Source organism: Carassius gibelio, chromosome B21 (assembly GCF_023724105.1).
Source record: "Carassius gibelio isolate Cgi1373 ecotype wild population from Czech Republic chromosome B21, carGib1.2-hapl.c, whole genome shotgun sequence".
Taxonomy (NCBI): domain Eukaryota; kingdom Metazoa; phylum Chordata; class Actinopteri; order Cypriniformes; family Cyprinidae; genus Carassius; species Carassius gibelio.
Genome location: NC_068416.1, coordinates 835694 through 855770, shown reverse-complemented (window position 1 = coordinate 855770; position 20077 = coordinate 835694). Strand labels below are relative to the sequence as shown.

The 20077-nt window shown below is 37.8% G+C and overlaps 1 protein-coding gene across 1 annotated transcript in view; it reads left to right on the top strand.

Annotated features, from left to right (window-relative positions):
* Positions 1 to 3716: 3716 nt before the first annotated feature.
* sgcd (sarcoglycan, delta (dystrophin-associated glycoprotein)) overlaps positions 3717 to 20077 on the top strand; it is a 469726-nt gene continuing 453365 nt past the window's right edge. Inside the window, exon 1 of the mRNA XM_052588189.1 lies at positions 3717 to 3836. The gene's annotated coding sequence lies outside the window, so the exon portion shown is untranslated. The remainder of the gene's footprint in view (positions 3837 to 20077) is intronic.

The window sequence follows — 20077 nt, the reverse complement described above, 5'->3', positions numbered from 1 at the left end:
ATTGCTTTCCTGGGACTATGGCAGTGTTCTTGAGTGAACAGCAGGTTTAGGAAGCACCATTCTAAACCTTAAATCTAGTGAGTAGCTTCTTACCTAGACCTCCATCTTTTTGAGTCAAAGTAAAAAGGGCTTTGACACTCAAAGTCCCTGTTAAGATTTTATAATGAGATTAAGTCCTTTTTGGTCTCTGGAGTTGCTGGGTCAGGCCTGAACAACTTGTTGAGAGCGTGTCTTATTTTTAGCGTGAGACACATTTCCTGCCTGCACCATTATCTGAGCTCTGTCCAAGCAACTGCCAAGTGAGTATGACTTCCAAGATTTTAATAAAGTTGAGTTCACCAATACTTTAGTCAAATAAAATTTAAGTTGTGTATTGGGACATTTGGTCTGTTGTGGAGTTTCCCATTTTATAGTTGGAGTATTCAATTCATTAAAAATAATTTGTTTAAATTATATTTAATGTTTTAAGTATGGGGGTGTTACGAGCCCCTGCTCTTTCTCTCTTTCCTTTCCTGAGTGCAGCTGCTAATTGGATGTGGGCGGAGACCATTACAAACACCTGAAGCCTCTACCTATTTAAGAGCTGCTGGCACTTCAATGGAGACTTGCCCTGGGAACTCTGTTTTGTGTTTAGTCTTGTTTCGCATTTTTTTGTTTAAGGCTGGTGAGAGACTGACTGTTTAGTTACCACAGTGTATATAGAAAGCATGGGTAAGTGAGCTGACCCGGAAGACTTTTGCTGTTTGATTTCTTCCCCGGGAGATAGGAAGTTTCCTTGACTCTTGAGTTAGTGGTAGTTTAGATTAGTTAGCTCACCAGTCCTTATTTAGGATTCGTTTGTTATACACTTTTGCTATTTTCCTATTTTTGGATATTAATTTTACCTGTGGATTAAAACTTAAACTTTTGCCCTGGCCACTGTGGTGTTTGTTGCCTTTAGAATGGCTTTCTTATGTTGGTCCCTAAATAGGGTCGTAACATAAGGGTAATCCAAATCAGAGTCAAAAACAAGCCGGGGTCATAACCAACATCAATCCAAACGGAAACAAACAAACAAACAAACAACAGGAACAAGAACAGGAACTCAAGGACTAGGAAACGTGAGGAAACTAGGTGACGGAAAGTAAGGACTCCATGACAAAAACAGAAACAGAACGGTTTAAATAGGCAGGATAATGACTATGAAAGTGAAGACACCTGAGTGCAATTAACAGGTGTGCAATTACCGTGATGAACGGACAAGGCTTAGTGGGAATTGTAGTGCCTGCGGTGAGGTGCCTATGGGGAAGTGAGACCACTAGTGGACACCAAGGGAAACAGAGACCAGACAGCGTGACATTACCCCCTCCTCCATGGAGCAGCTACCAGATGCTCCACCCAAAACCAAGATGAGACCAAGGGACACAGATACCAGGAGGGAGGTGGAGCGATGGACGACCAGGGAGAGGGACGGAGGGCCAGGTAAAAATGGGGAAACAGAGACAAGAAGTGCAAAACAAAAACAAGGAGCACAGGAGGGAGGAGGACCGGCGGAGGATCAGGGGGAGAGACGGAGGGCCAGGTCCATAGAGGAAAACAGAGAGAAGAGGGCAAAAAACAACAACAACAACAAAACACAAGTCCAGGAAGGACAGAAAGTTCAGTGGCCCAGGGCCGAACCGACAGGGCAGTTATCCAGGGTGGAGCAAGGTGGAACTGGAGCCATGCAGTTGAGTCAGAAACCCACCAGGGTGGAGCAGAAGATCACCACAGCTGTGTGGTCGAGACAGAAGCCCACCAGGGCGGCGCAGAAGACCACCTCAACCGTGCGGTCGAGACCGAAACCAACCAGGGCGGCGCAGAAGACCACCACATCCGTGCGGTCGAGACAGAAGCCCATCAGGGCGGCGCAGAGGACCACCACATCCGTGCGGTCAAGACCAAAGCCCACCAGGGCGGCGCAGAAGACCACCACAACTGTGCGGTCGAGACAGGAGCCAACCAGGGCAGCGCAGAAGACCACCACATCCGTGCAGTTGAGACAGAAGCCCATTCTCTCGTCATGACGTTATATTGCAACTTATACTTAGGTGCGACTTATAGTCCGAAAAATACTGGTAACATTATTATTGTTATTTATTATCAGAGTAATTGACACAGACTAGAACATTAATGTTTCACCAAATTCAGCTCAGATCTTCAGAGATCATCTCGCGTTGCTGTATAACTGGCCAGACACACTCTCTCTCTCTCTCTCTCTCTCTCTCTCTCTCTCTCTCTCTCTCTCTATATATATATATATATATATATATATATATATATATATATATATATATCCTAGGACCAAAAAAAAAAGGATTTGCAAAACAGAAAAGTTCAAATTGTTCTGCTCGTCTGTATTGTTGGATCAACTGTTTCTCATCTTTCTCTTAAAATTATCCCATGGATTACATATGGAGTTCAGGTCAGGCATGTTGGCTGGCCAATCAAGTATTGTTTCAGAAGTGTCTTGGTAGCCCTTTTCCCGAAGACATCTGAGCGTGGTGACCCTTGATGAACTGGCTTCAGCGTCAGTTCACTCCTTTTGAAGTTCTTCCACATGTTTAAAATGGCTTTGCTTTACAGTATTCTCAAGCTTGTGGTCATCCCTGTTGCTTGTACACCTTTTCCTTCCCAATTTCATCCTTCCAGTAAACTTTGCATTTAATATGCCTTGATACAGCACTCTGTGAACAACCACACCTTTCAGAAATGGCCTTCTGTGACCTACTCTCTTTGTGGAGGGTGTCAATGATTGCCTTCTGGACCATTGCCAAGTCAGCAGTCTTTCCCCAGTATTGCAGTTACAAAGAACAAGAGATAATTGAAATGTATACTGTATGGATGGTCATTTAATGAAACTCAAATGTGAATATTCTAATGTTTTAAGATACTGGATTTTATTTTTATTTTCATGAGCTGAAAGCTCTTATCAGCAAAATTAAAAAGGGGAAGTCGTGGCCTAATGGTAAGAGAGTCGGACTCCCAATTGAAGGGTGGAGTGCATGTACAGTTCTCTCTCCACCCTCAATACCACGACCTAGGTGCCCCTGAGCAAGGCATTGAACCACCAACTGCTCCCCGGGCGCCGCAGCATAAATGGCTGCCCACTGCTCCGGGTGTGTGTTCACAGTGTGTGTGTGTGTTCACTGCACTGTGTGTGTGCACTTCGGATGGGTTAAATGCAGAGCACAAATTCTGAGTATGGGTCACCATACTTGGCTGAATGTCACGTCACTTTCACTTTCGTCACTTTCACTAAAACAAAAACATTTTCAAAATATTCAGATTGTTTTTTCACTCATACACATGCATACACGCATGCGCGTGCACACACACACACAAACACAGTATTGGACATTCTGTAAAATTTGCTTAAGTTAAAGAAGACTCTAGCACTATTGCTTATACTCAGAGTTAGGGTTTAGGGCCAAACCTAGCTATTTTTTGAGTACTATTAATCCAGCGCTGTCATACATTAATACAGAGCTCTAGTATATTTATATTATTACTGCATCTTTTGGCAGAATGGTTTTAGCTAGGAAGCATCTCTATTGGCAAAATGAGCCATGTTTCATAATAAGCGCCTTTAAATAGTCTATTGGCCCAGTCAGGAAGCCTGGCTGTACACTCAAGCATGGTGATAACTTCAGACAGCTGAGTCCAGCTTTACACTGTTGTCATGCCTGTTAAATTAGTATGCGGAGGTGGAGACCACCAAATACGGTTTAGGAAGGAAATGCTAAAAATAGCCATTCAGGCAGTAAACTCCATCAAGATCTCCAAGACCAGGAATTTAATACACAAAACATCAAAAGGTAGGGAACTTAACATTGCTTGAAAGTTAGTTTGTTTCATTTGTAAACTTTCTAGGCTTGAGTGGTAAGTGTTTGAAAGGAAATTAATTAAAATATTGTGGATTTGCATGTCAGTATGTGATCTTTGCTGGAAAATGGTTGAGAGGCTCCAGTAGATTTTGGTAATTGTAGAGTTGGGCTTAGAGAGTATGTTGTAATGCTCAGAGTTGTTTACCTCATCAACAAGTTGATAATTTTGAGGTGTATGCTGCTCACTCTATTTTTAGCTTGTTGGAATCAAATGTTTTTAATTTTGCCTTACATAAAAATGCTGTTATATTCTGTAAGCAAATGAGACACACACACACACACACACACACACACACACACACACACACACACACACACACACATATATATATATATATATATATATATATATATATATATATATATATGTGTGTGTAGGGGGTTAGTCGTTGGATAACTAGTATAACTAGTTGATTAACTGACCATTGTTCCCCATCCCTAGAATGACCAGTAATCCCCACCCCCATTCTCTAAATAAGTCTAGGTCAGAGAGACAGCTCTGCAAGCCATCACCTCTCACCCTGTCTCCCTCTGACTGATGAGTTTTGGCCTGGGCAGGCATTATATTTTTTACTCTGTCTAAATGAGATTCTGATAAACATAGACTTTTTCCTGAAGAATCAAGGGCTGAGTGACAAGGAAATCCAAGGTCAAACATCCACCATCAAAAGGTCAACTCAAGTGCCTACTATTGCTGATCAGATAAGATGCATGAAAAGCATCGGGTAGGTGTGTGTCTATATCTGTGTGTGTCAGGGAGATGTCAGCCATAAAAGCAAGGAGATAAAACACATCATTAGAGTGTGCCGGGCTCTAATGCTGTAAATATGGTGGCCACATAGGGAATTCTGACATGTTATTTGCTGCTTCAGACAAGTTGGTTAGGTGGTAATGGCCTGTGTAAGGAGGTGTGTGTTTATGAGTGTTTGCACATAGTATGGATGTGCTGTTTGATGTGTATCCCAGAGGTCAGTCACCTCACTCACTTTTCAACAGGATTTTTACTCCGGAGTGTTTCATATTGCAAACTAAAGTAATTATAAAATTGTCAACTCAGTATTTCTCAGGTGAATACTGCATGCACAGCAAAAATCTCTAGCCTTCCTCAATGGAGTATTTCAGTTATTTCAACATTTTGATTAAATGACATGGCCTCTTAAATTATATGAATCATTTGTATTAATACTGTACCTTTGTCACTTAAATTGTCTTAAGTGTTAAAATGTAGAGAAGTGCTAGAATATCCATTTGAAGCATGATGGGAATCAAACAGTTTAAATTTGCATTGACTTCCATTGAATTCATTAATTAATTTATACATACATTCATTCATTTCATCCATGTGTGATTCAGTGGTTAGATAAAAATGGGTATTTTATATTTGCCTTTGATAGTTTGTAACTTATTTTGTGCATAATATAAATGCAAAAGCAAAAATTATGAAGACTATATAAAGTCATTATTTAGCCTGACAATAAAACTAATAACAAAATATGAAAACCCAGTTAACTTGCTTGAACAGGACTGCTTTATTCATATGCTACAGTAATGTGTAGTATATTATCATGCAATGTCTGTGATAAGTATTACTAAAAACAATACGATGAACCCTCAGTTAAGTCATCTGAACAGTACTATTTATTAAATATATTTAACAGTAATATGTAATTTATTAGCATTTAAACTACAGGGCTGTTGAATTCTTCTGAATTGAATCTGATTTGTTGACAAACATGTTACTAATGTGCACAACTATTTTCCAGGAAAAACACTTACAGTAATTCCAGGTAGGTCTTCACAGTTAGGGTTGCATCGACTAATTGACTAGTCGTCTAGTTAACTTCAATGCTCTGCCATGATTCATTAAGCTGGACATTGACTAGTCGCTGGTCCTATAGAGTGCTCAATAGGATAAAAATACATTTGAAGGTCTTCCACAAACGCTCCATTTCCAAACTGTTAAAATGACAAATAAATGTATACTCTGAAAGTGATCCATAAGATGTGTGATTATATTACCGGATGCTCGAAAATGAATGGGAGAATGCACATTTTAAACAGCTTATTGTAGAGGTAAGTTATCCGCCATTCTAATCTAATGTATGGCTGCGTTGTACCATCCACACATCAGCTACAGTAGCTTGTACATTACTCACAGATCACATGCACACAGAATAATTCAGCACGGAAATGTATTGTCAACACTGTTCTGTGATTTCTCAATAAAATTGAGTTCAAGCATATAAGGAGTTTGTCACAGCTCCAGACTTATTCGTTCACTAATGACGTCATCAGTGCTAAGTCAAATTTGACTCGACTTTCATCACATAAAAGTCACCTTAAAAAAAATCAGAAGTCATTCAACCCTAACCACAATTCTCAATAAAATTCCATTTCACATCACCAAATAATTTCAGTCATTTTGAAGGTTCTTACAACTACAGCAAAAGAACCAAAACCCACCAAACCAATTAATCTGAAAAGCTACTTTTGACGGTTCTCAGTAGTGATGTGGCAATAGCACAGTTCTTGATTTACATTTAATCATTCAGCAGACGCTTTTATCCAAAGTGACATACAAATGAGAACAATAGAAGTAATCAGATCAACATGAGAACAACAACAGTGCCATGACAAGTCTCAGTTAGTATAGTACAGAACACGTAGCCAGGTTTTTTTTCTCTCTCTTTTTTTTTTTTTTTAAGAATATGATAGATTAGAAAAGGTAAGTACTAGTATTAGTTGGTTAAGTGCTGGAGAAAAAGATGAGCCTTAAGATGTTTTTTGAACATGAGTAAAGACTCGCTGTTCAAACTGAGATTTGGAGGTCATTCCACCAACTGGGCACAGTCCAGGAAAAGGTCAGTGAGAGTGATTTTTTTAACCTTCACTTGCAGAGCGCAAACTTCTGGAGGGCACATAAGATTGAACTAGTAAGCTTAGGTATGTTGGTGCCGTGCCAGTGGTCGTCTTGAAGGCAAGCATCAGTACCTCGAATTTGATCCAAGCAGCTACTGGTAGCCAGTGTAACCTGATGAGGAGAGGAGTAATGAGAGCTGTTTTTGGCTCATTAAAGATGAGCATTCTGGATCAGTTGCAGAGTTTTGATAGTATATGCATGAAGGCCCGCCAGGAGAGCATTACAATAGTCCAGTCTGGAAAGAACAAAAGTTTGGACAAGAAGTTGGGTGGCTTGCTCTGACAGGGAGGGTCTAATCTTCCTAATGTTGTATAAGGCAAATTTGCAAGACCAGGTTGTTGTAGCCATATGGTCTTTGAAGCTAAACTGATGATCCATCACAACTCCATAGTATAAGGGGAATAATTCACTCCAGCTAAGAAACATCATGTACACCTAAGGAGTGGTGGAATATTCATCTGCCTGCCATCAACTATTATTAATGTAATAACCTCTTTGTAACAATGTAATACAATGCAGTCTGTATGTCAATTTTTAGTCAGAATGACTCATCACTACACACACTGTTCTAGTATCAGTGCCTCGTGAGTGGTGGACTGTCTGTGTAAAATCAGTACACAAGCCCTCCAGTCATACTGAAGAGGTAGTATCAACCCCACCTGTCCAGAAACTTCTGTGGGAAGACCAAGAGACTCAGACAGCCCTTTGATTTTTATCTCTTGGATAACATTCTTTGAATGGTATCCACAGTAATGTGTGCTTCTTTCCCCCTCTTCTTTTATTTTAGCTTTAGTTATAATCTTAGCTAAAATGGCACTGCCTACACCTACAAGAGTCATGCTGTTACCACTGCTTAAGATATGAACAGCAGAAGGTATATTTAGACTTCAAAAAATGTCCTGTGTTCCTACACAGTAACAAAAATATTTAGGTTTCTGAAAATGACCAGCTGAAAGCAGGAATTTCATAGGTGTGATTGGCAAAGGAAAAAAAATCAGGAAACTATACAGTGCACTTAACATGACACGGCAACAGCCCCCCCCCCCCCCCCCCCACACACACAGTGACATAATTTATATACATTTACTGAAAACATTGCAAGCAGTGCAAAACAGTAGGGATGCACCGAAATTTCGGCCACCTAAAATTTTCGGCCGAAAATGGCCTTTTCGGTTTTTGGCCTATAGACTTTTATCACCGAAACAACACGGCCGAAATGTTGTGATGACGCAAACAGAAACCGCGACATGCACGTGCACCTGCATAGCGCAGACCACGAGCTCCACGCGACATTCACTTAACACCAGTGAGAACAATCTCTCTCTTCGTATTCCTTTATTCGCAGCACTAAAACGTCTCCTAACAAAGAGATTAAGACGGACCACGAAGTAAAAACAAAGAAAAGTACAGTCTTATAGAGTCTGTTAGCACACGTCTCACTGAGATCTTTTCGGATCCTCTGCACTTCATCGCGAATGTGCTTGATCCGCGTCATAAAGACCATTACTTGGAATGCGGAAATAAGGCAGCGCGCACGAGAAATGATCCAGGCCGCGCTGGATGCGGAGAACCCGCGTGGAGAAAGAGAAGCGCTAAGCGCAGGAGACTGAGATCAGAGGGCAGAAAAAAAGACTGGTCTCTGCACCAGATGAGTGGCATGCACCCTCGTTGTCTGATATGTTCAGTGGAATTCTGCAAGAAAGTGCCTCAAATAATAATAATACATTGGCTATTTTGTTCTTAGGCTACTATATATATATATATATATATATATATATATATATATATATATATATATATATATACACACACACACACAAACATATATACATACATAAAATCAGATTGTAGCCATATTTATGCTAGATTTTCTGCTAGATTTCTGCTTTAATTTGATAAAAATGTTTATTTATGCCCTGGCCCTATTTAAATACACTCTCTCAAATATTTCTCAAATGTCAGGCAGATGACAAGCTCAACTGCTCAACAGCTAGATGGTTATCTGTCTGAAGTCCCCATCCCCAGAAGTGATAACAGTCTTGCCTACTGGAGAAGTAATGCACTTTCTAGTCCTACATAGAAAATTTTCAAATACACTTCACCTAAATGCACTTTGTTTTTATGAGAGAACTGTTCATTTTAAAACCTTTCTGCAGGCCAGTAGGCCTGTACATTATTATTAAATATACACGAATGGGATAAATTTTTAGTTTGAATTTTATTTTATACTGTGCATTGTTGCAATGTGCTTAATAAATATTTGCATCATTTGTAATTATGTATTTTTATGTATTTTTTTTTGTTTTAATAAGTTATGTTATTGTAATTATCTTTGAAACTTTAATATTAATTTATGCAATTGCAATGTCTCTATTTTAGTAAAGTTAGTACACGGTCAAAGCAATTAATGCAATGGTACTAATAATTGGCATAATTTCTTTCGGTGTTTCGGTTTCGGTTTTCGGCCTTGGTTTTCTCTTTTTCGGTTTTCGGTTTCGGCCAAGAATTTACATTTCGGTGCATCCCTACAAAACAGTGTACATTCACTCTAAAAATGGCTGGGTTAAAAATAACCCAATTGGCAACCCAGCACTGGGTAAATATTGGACAGAACACGTGCCGGATTAAAGTAACCCAGCATGCTGGTTTACATATTTTAATTTACACTGGGTTATTGAGAAAACCCAAGATAGAGTCATTTTTACCATTTGTGGGTTTGCATTTTTATGATTCTGGGTTATTCTTGCTGGGTTATTCTCATAATTTCACTTTTGCTTAACAAAGCAATCATGGATTAATAAATAATGAAGAATACAGGTTATTTAGACTGTTAAAAAATATTTTTAATGCCATCTGACATTCAAAAATTTGTACCAATGACAAACAACATGGAATTTTCCCTTTTTTGTTTCCAGCAAATGCAAAATAAATAAATAAAAATCACAGAAATACAGTTGCAATAAATAAGAAAATTATTTCTGAATGACCTGTGTCTAGCTGTTTAACTATTACATTTTGAGATTTTTAGCTATTTAAATACACAGTGAAATGACATTGACAATTAACATTCTTTAAATTTAAATGTAAAATCATTTAAAGATGTCCTTAAATTTATATCAAGTATATAAAGACTCCTACGTAGGTAGATGTGCACTGCTTAGGGTAGTTCAACATATAGTTCACCCAAAAATGAAAATTCTGTCATTTATTACTCAACTTCATGTCGTTACAAACCCGTAAGCCCTTCGTTCATCTTCAGAACACAAGTTAAGATATTTTCGTTGATATTCGAGAGCTTTCAGACCAGGGTGAATAATTAGTGACAATTTTCATTTTTGGGTGAAATATTGTCAAACACTTAAGCTCTGAAGCAAAGATCTACACCTGAGAGCAGTGTACTCCATTATAGAGCCTGTCTATGGAAGGACAATTTTCAAAAGGAATTGCTAATTATATTTTCAATTGCGTTTTCCACATGTGACAAATTGTGACAATCCAAACACAATTGCAAATCTTGAACAAAAACACTGTTTCAAAAACACTGAACAAAAATTACGGTTTCAGTTTTCATGAATGCACAGTGACTGCCAAATTTCAAATGGAAAAACAAAGTCAGTTTGTAGCTGTATTTTCCATGTATTATGAGTAATAAGCCTGTCATATTGATCAAATACTGCATCATAGCAGCTTAACAGTATTAAATAGGAAAATAGTGTGTAATAATGCAAAGGGACAAAAGTAAACACTCAGTTTTCAGTTAAAGTCAGTTCGTCATTGATTCAGTGATGTATCGTCCCTCTGTGCAATCAAGTGGATGATATCGCTTGATATTAATTGTCCCCAACTAAAGAAAAACAAGGAACCAAAACTCCATCGGTGACAGAATGGAGAAAAATCCTTGGGAGAAACAAGGCTCAGTTGGGGGGCCAGTTCTCCTCTGACCAGACGAAACCAGTAGTTCAATTGCAGGCTGCAGCAAAGTCAGATTGTGCAGAAGAATCATCTGTTTCCTGTGGTCTTGTCCTGGTGCTCCTCTGAGACAAGGTCTTTACAGGGGATCTGTATCTGGGGCTCTAGTTGTCCTGGTCTCCGCTGTCTTTCAGGGATGTAGAGGTCCTTTCTAGATGATGATGTCCATCTGGTCTGGATACGTACTGGATACGGGTGGCTACGGTGACCTTGGAATAAGAGAGAAACAGACTAATGTTAGCATAGATGCAACATAAGAACAAGTACATGAGGTTTTATGAATTACCATGTCTGTTTTTTCACTGTGTCGCACATGTTACCTGCCAAAACTCAAATGGAATCTTTAGCATCTCAATTTCCAATGCCTCACATTGAAAACTGTCAATTTTTGTCAGAGGTGGGACCATACTATGGAGAGTGTTTGTATTGGGAGGTGATGTCACTCAAAGACAACTGTGCAAAATGCTTTGAACAATGGAGGTTAAGGCACTACTAAAGGCAGCTGCCGCTCCAAGAGATGTGTGATAAAGAACAGACAGTGCAACCCGGATCTCCCTATATTCTTGGCACCTCACACATTTTTACCCCAAATGCAGCTACTATCCCCTGCTAACTGTTAGAGCCACATGGTACTATTGGTCAATATTCACCATTAACCAAATGCTTTTCACCGGAGGAATAAAATACAGGGTAAGATGCAACTAGGTAAATAAGAGTAGAACTGCAATGTTGTTTGCTGACGTGCATCAGAGTGCAAACAGTGAGAGATTTGGGGTAAAAACTACAAAATATCTCCCAATACAAACACGCCCCATAGTATAGTCCCACCCTTGACACAAATTGACAGCTTTCTGTGTAAGGCATCTGAAATACAAATGCTTTTCAATTGAGTTTGGACTATTTCACAATGTATATGTCCACATGTGGAAAAATACAATTAAATATACAATTTGCAATTCCTTTTGAAAATAGTCCAGAATATCCTTACCTGTCCATTGATTATGATCAATGCCTGAGAGATCTGCTGTCATTTTTAAATCGCCACAATTGGATGGGGTTTTGTGGACTCTGTTCAGTTAAGGAATTCCATGTTTGTTCCAACATTTAAAATAAAGTTAAAAAAAAAGAAAAAATACAAATTGTTTTAATAACAGTGATTCAGTTCAATAAACTGTGTGAAGTTAATCATGAAATTGACCCATCATGATTATGAGTTAAATTCACCTATGAGTTGGTCTACAGAAGCAGAGTATGATATAGTGATTGGCTGAAAGGTGTGCTTTCAAACTGTCTAATCAATGGGATGTTCCAGTCATTATAAATCACAGTTTTATGTTAATATGCTGGCTATATCAAACACACACAGTCACTGGCACAGATAAGGGAGATCACACTGCATGCGCGCACACAGACATTTCTATGACAAGTCACGTAGGTAAAACAGTCAATATATAAAAACTTATAGATGTACCAAAGTGATAAGGACAAGTCAAAAACACGATCTGGAAAATTAATATATGATGTTTACGCTCATAAATTAGGTACATTCTGGTGCAGCTTTAACTATAGCACAAAATAAAAATATATGTGCGTTTAAAGGGACAATAAGTAACTTTTTAGGTATTTTATTATCTAAAATCAATATTTTTATTCATAAATATGCCCTCAATGGTGTACAAATACCTATGCCAATGTTTAAACTAATCCTTGTAAATGAATAATTTATTATCTTTATATACATGGGACGGGTAGGTCGACGGAGGCTTCCATGTAGTTCCGCCATCTTGCAAAACTATAATAGCAGAGAGGGACAAAAAGTACTAAGCCAACGCGTTTCCACAGCGCGTTTTCGGTCAGAGCCAGAAACGCAGGTGCAGATCAGTGAGAGGCGCTTGAAACTGCACCGGCAAGTTTAAAAGTCTGGATTGCATTCTTATTATGGACCATACATATGCCGCGCCACAGGAGAAGAAAACATAGTCGCCAAAACAGTCAAAAATAGAACGTAAAAGGAAACGTGACCGTAGATTACAGAAAATAAGAGTCAATGTTGGGAAAGCTTTTTCTAGGTGGAAAGAGCTAATGCTTGATAAAGATTTCAAAAGAGACGCTGAAGAGGCCAGTTTTCTTCTCGACAGGTAAGTCAGTGTTACAATCTATATTATAATATTTTTTTATATCTAACAATGCATATAATTCAGAAAATATAACGAATAAAGAAGACATAACTACTAATTACAATATTTCATGTTTTCCACAGTCAGTAATTCATACTGTAACATTCGTTTGTTAGTTGTCATGTTGCAGTTTGTTTGAAATAACACACCTGTTCACCTGAAGGAAAACTCGACGAAGTGCTATTAGAAGACATCCTGTCAAAGCTTTTTGGTACATATCGCCTACCGTAGATGCAACGCGCATTTGAAAAAGCGAGGCGCTGGAGAGCAAAATTAGTTTGAATGCAAAATACAATTTCACCACTAGATGGGAGTAATTCCTACTCACTGTCCCTTTAAGTTACGTGAGGGTTAACGTTAGTTGATTATCACAGACAAACAATTATGTAAAATGTATAATAAACACGAACTTACCGTTAGACGCCTCAATAAGACTGCACTCGACGAGTTTTTCTCTCACAAATGTATCCATGCGCTTTTCTGACAGGAAAAAAACACATTTTGAATTATAATTTGTATGTAAAAAGACTTTATAAACCACAAAAGCATCAAATCACTTCACTAACGCGGCCACTTTGAAATGCCCTGAGACGTCGATTCTTTTCCGGGAATCACTTTGTTCGAGAATTACTGAACCGGTTTACTTGAACTGGGTCGTCGGTTCTTTTAGACCTGCGGTCCGACTATATTGTACGTAATTTGTATGATTTACATGTCGATATGGACAACTGCAGGCGTTTACATTAGAGCAGAAAGTCGTATTCACTTTTTGAACTCATTTGACTCACTTAAATATCAAATTCGCTTTTCAGTGTCAGAAACTACTTTTTCCTCTATTTTCACAGGTATTCGCATATTTCAGCCATCAGTCACTGTCTGAAACTTAATAAAATTTTATTAATCTGTCGTCTCAGATACCTTAACACGATTATGCGAGTCGTGTAACGTAGGTTGGCCGTTTGAGGTAAACAGTTCATCATTTAACGTAAATAATGTTGGCCTGTAGACGTTTAACAGTATTGTTGCTGCAAAAAAAAAGTTATAATTCTGCCAATTTAAAATAATTATTATTGAAAACATTAAATAAACTTACCTTAAAACAGTTGAAAGCCGTGGCTTTGCCCCGTTGTTCTTCCAAAGTGACAGTTGGGGAGCGATTTAAACATCTTCAAGGCGCGTTAAATAACCCAGCGCTGGCCTGAAACAACCCAGCGACGCAACCCAGCAGGTTTAACCCAACACCTGGTAAATTGAAACTACCCAAAAGTGTTTAAAAAGAAATTAAATAACCCAACAAAATGACCCAACAGACTCAACCCAGCATTTTGGGTTAAAAAATAACCCAGCCGTTTTTAGAGTGTTGATTTAGACTACTTCTGTTTCAGTCTCCTACATCCAGCTACATATAAACTGATTCTTCACCCCCTCATCTATGTTTTTTACATCTGGACTGTTCAGAGCAAGATTGGCCATGACTAAATGAATGCTGGGAATGTAAGAATACAATGTATTTTACTAGAGTTGGGTCCGAGTCCACCTTTGTCGAGTACGAGTCAAGACCAAGTCCACAAACATCGAGTCCAAGTCCGAGTCCGAGTCCAAAAGGGTCCGAGTTGGACTCAAGTCCGAGTCCTTAAAGGCCGAGTCCGAGTCGAGTCCGCCCGAGTCCAGAAAGTAATTAAATTAAAAAAGATTATAAATTGGTATTGTACATTTTTACATTCTATTAATATTTTAACCTTTCAACCCATTAAACCAATGGCAATATAAAAATGTAATAAAAAAAATACCACTGTTACATCTAGTCATTGCCATTGAACATTTTTATTTTATGTCAACAGAACTAGTTTCCTATCAAAAAAGGTTTCAAAGGTTTTATTGTATTACAAGTGCATGAAAATACAAATGAACCTATTTTATTATTGTATCACACTATATTGTCCTCCAGTTAAAGATGACATTTCAGTTATTTAATGCCTCTCCCCCACATTTGACAGAGGTAAAGTGCAGCCAATGAGGAGATCCTTAATGATGACATTATGAATTTCTTGTTGTCTTGGAGACCTTGCATCATAAAGTTGCATTGCTTGTTTGGTCAGGTCTGGTCTTGCAAATCCTGCAATGCTGAGCTGTGCAGCATCTGTTGGTTGCTGCTGCTGTCTTTGGTACTCGGTTGCATCGGTTTTCGGATCATCAGTACACTGAACCGAAAACCGTTTCTTTCAGAGGCGTCCGATTTGAGAACCGATGAACTGATGATACTGCGCATGCGTGTAATTTTTCAAGTATTTTGTTAAACGTCGGAAAGTGTGATAAAACTATAAATATATATATATATATATATATATATATATATATATATATATATATATACCCGAAAGAAACGGATATATATATATATATATATATATATATATATATATATATATATATATATATATATATATATATATATATATATACGTTTTTTGTTAAGGGCTACATGTTTCTAATCTGTATATTGTAGATTATGTATGGGCCAAAGGGGTTTTCAGGGAAGTTGGACAATGATTAAGACTCTAAAGACTCCATGTTTAATATGAATAAGGGATGATTTATGAAATATCTGTACTGTATTTATAGTTAATGATGACAGATTCACAAACTGAGTTTGTAGTAAACAGAACATGAACACGAGTAGAGCAGCTGATGATACTGCGCAACATGTGCCGGTGTCCTGACATTTTATCCTACCCTGTCAGATTTTCCTACCCGGGTTTTGAGCGATTCTCGTTCTCGAGTCAAGAACCGGTTGTATCAGTTTTCAGATCATCAGTACACTGAACCGAAAACCGTTTCTTTCGGACGCGTCCGATTCGAGAACCGAGGAGCTGATGATACTGCGCATTCGTGATTCAGCATGAAGCCGACTGACTCACAGCGCGTCTGAACCGAACTGATTCTTTTGGTGATTGATTCTGAACTGATTTTGTGCTAATGTAATGAGTGCGGGTTAACCGAGGGCCTGAATGAAGGGCAATCTGACGAAACGTAAGTTCATTTAATAACAAATACATCGCAATGGATTATGTATCCGGTGAACTGTTTTTTTTTTCAACCGGTTTATTGAATCAAACCGTCCGAAAGAACCGGTTCGCGGAAAAGAATCGAACTTCCCATCACTAATCCACATTGATATCCAGTGAGTGGTGCGTGTGTTTCGTCTGCAAGCATGAGAATTCTGCCTGCCGGTGTGGTGCAGTAAAATGACAGAAGGGGAGACATTCATTAATTTATCATTTCAATTTTATGCTGGTTTTATTGTTACACATGACGTGGACTCGACTGTACTCGGAATATTTTCCGAGTCCAAAATGTTCAAGTCCGTGTCAAGTCCGAGTACAAATTCACCCGAGTGCGTGACAAGTCCGAGTTCATTCAAAATTGGACTCGAGTCCGGACTCGAGTCCGAGTCCAAGTTCGAGTACCCCAACTCTATATTTTACTTAGGTAAGCATGAATAGGAATAGGAATAAATGTTGATTTAAAAAATTTAGCCTATTAGTTGCCTAAATTTACAATAAAGTGCAGTTTATTAATAGTAAATGTTAACTAATGTAGTTAACTAGAGTTTAATAAATGGAACATTATTTTTAAGTATTACCTATTTATTATACACCAATTCAGAAGTCTCGTGAGTTCAGTGTTGGACAGGGCTGCATTTCCAAAAAGCATCGGAAGCCTAAGAAGTACGTAAAAACGATCTTATGACTGATCTTAATATTATGGTTTGTTTCCCAGAAGCATTGTAACTTAAGTAGCACTTGAAAATCTAGTGCTCTAGTGCTCTGGATTAATCGTAAATCTCCAAGTACATCATAAAAAGAGAGATTTATGAGGTCACCTGCAGGACAACTGGCAGATTACACACATTTTGTTTAAATTAATTTATAAATTAAATAATTAAAAAGGGAAGAAAAATATAAATACACATCTAAATTAAATGATTGAACTACAAAAAAAAAAAAAAAAAAAAAGAGTAATGTGGGAAAAATGTGCTTCAAAGACTGGGCAAAATAGGGATGAATTCCAAAAAAATCTGTCAATGACTTGCTGCTGACCTGCACGAAAACTAGCCAATAACTATGGATTTTTTGTCCTCCCAGATGTTTTGTTTTTTCACTATTTCTATGGTGTCCTTTACATCTATTAAAAATAACATCTTTATTTCCCTCTATATTTTTGAAAGGTATCTTTTGTTGTGTTTTTGTTCAGCCATTTTGTCAGTGCCTCCGCCTGTAGGTATGTTCTTTATTATAGACTTCTATGATTGCTAATCCACAACAGATGATGATTATTAGGTTGAACGTTCAGAATACGATTCCATAAGTTGTATTTCAGCACGAATTTCGCGAATGGACAGTGACTCTTAAGCAGCATGTAGAACATGTTCATTTCAAGTAAATGTTTAGGGAAAAAGCGTGTGGAATTGCGGCGAGCGTTTATAACCTTGAACAGAATGCGCTCTTCAGAGCTAAGATACATCATTAATATGGAAACTCGACCCAGATCAGTTTAAGCATTCATTAAAGTGAATCGGTTCAAAGGAGTCATTAGTTCGCAAATCGGACGTGTCATTAGTGAACAGATATGCTCATGTTCTGCACATATAACATTACTCCCAAATTTATTTTTAGGTCGCACAGATTAAATTTCAGGAGCATATGCGACAAAAATGATGTCAATTTCGAGCCTTGTAAAAGCTGCTAAGCTTTCTAGCTAGAAGTAAGCAATAACCAAAATGGCAGTACTTTGCTAAGCTAGCCCAACATTGATGTTATGGAATCATGACAAAAATGATCAATAGATTGGTTAAATTTGACTAGAACTGTATATAAAAATGAAAGACAATATATTGGATTTGCTTACATGAATCATCTGTGTTCACTGTCTTCGTCAGTCAACTGAAGCTGTTCACGTGAGCAGATGATTGGCATGGGTGTGTGCACATTCATAACGGTGCGAGTACACTTTGAACTTCAATCGTGACAAAAGATTGGACTACTTGTGGAGTGACATGACTACATGAATCAGAGGCACAAAAAACATTGACAGCGGTGAGCGGTCATTATGTTTACCAATACCCGACCCATCGCAACCGCCGCCAGCCCAAACACCCACCAATCCCCCCCCCCCCCCGTACATAATATTTTTTTTTTGCTTGTGTTAATCTAAAGCTACTTTTGGCATACTGATGTATAACATGCAGATTAAAAAAAAAAAAAAACACTGTAAGCTGCGTCATATTTATATTACTGTTTTTCAATACAGTGTGTAAATAGGCTACTGCAGAGATTAGTAGTATTTGGTAACTTTGCCCTTGCACTGCTTTTCATAATTTGATGGCGAGGTGTGTGCTTTTGTAAATAGTAGCCATTTATGATTTTGAATTGTGACAGAACCACTACATTCTCAAAACCAGAATAGTCATAAACATTTTTATTTTTAGCATTGCAAGTAGACTGGTAATTACACAGTAACAAACTTACCTCTGCCCCCTAAAAAGCAGCTGAAGTGGGAATGATTTATTTATTTATTTTTTATTTCCTGTTTTGTTTCTTCTTTCACCTGTGATTATGCAATGTTACGGTCACTCCTACCTGGTAGACCAGGTTGGCTCACTTAGGGATTGGTATTCAGCTGAACTGAATTGCTGAACAACTTTTTTTCTTTCTTTCTTTCTTAAATAACTAGTTTCATGGCTGAAATACATTCAGGTTGGCTGCTTATTGCTGCTGTCAATCATTATAGTCTATGTACTGTGCAGCTGTTATAGTTCCTAACTTTACATATAATAAATATTTATAACATACCTACAATATTATTTAGCTACAGCTATACCAATTTATAAGTGCATACAAAAACAATGTACTGTGCTAAACAAACTATACAATGAATGAAAAAACACATAATAAGTGAAACACAACAAATAACCAGTAAGTAAATAAGGAAGGGATACTGTGCATACAACCAGTTGTTCTCTCAGAATAACCCAGGGTGAACAGGTCTTGTATCAGCCTGAAGGGGTTTATTATGAGAGAACATCCGGATGGATGTACATTATCCCACTTATTACATGGCTACTTGTCACATAAGTAAATAATTAGATGCAAAATATTGATTTGAGTTGAAATATCTAAACGAAAAAAACTTCAGTGAAGACTGCAGTTGCAAATTCAAACTAGAATGATGTTTAAGGGAAACAGTGCAGTCAAACCACTTATTACACATTTCACCAAAATAATTAAGAAAAAAAAAAAAAAAAGAAAAAGAATTAAGATGAAAATGTTTTAAAACCTTTCCAGTTTTTAGGTCTATTATAATCCATTACTGCGTACAAAACAATCGTAGCAAATTGGTAGCAATCAAATTTTAATATTTTATATGCTAAAAAAACCCGCAAAGCTTCAACCAAGAAAATAAAAATAAAACAAGAGTACAGTGCCGACTGATGTTACCAGTATGAGCCTGTGTTATTAGCTTTTACCGGTTGTTATGTAGGGATAACATTTGCCAAATGCTTTAGCTAAACTTTTTCTAGATGCTTTTCTTCTTGTATTTGCTAATTAAATGGAAAAAATAAATAATTTGGCAAGTTCAAACATAGCTGCAGTCAATAAACTTATGACAAAATTTTATAAAAATTGTCACATTTGGTTTTGGACTTGATGTTCTTGTTAATATGTTTCCAAAATAACTGATTATGTTCATCACATGAGTTGTTATTTGGGCCTTGCATATCAATATGTCAAACACACTTACCTAAGTCCCCCCCCCCCTTTTTTTTTTGAAAATTAAATCCATTATACCTCCATTTTCCCTGTTGATGATCCTCAAGGGTGATATGGAATTTAAAATATATGGAATTTGTTCACTTTGTTGCTCAGTACAAGTGGTGCCTCTTTCACCAGGGGTTAGGTGAAGGAAAACCGCCACAGATCCAGAGCCATGGGCAACCTTCCAATGGAGATTTCCAGTCTGTAGCTAGTACCAGAAGCCATATTTGTCCCATAACCTCAATTTGTTACCAAGTCTGTGGTTTTGTTTTAGAGGAATCAATCATCCTG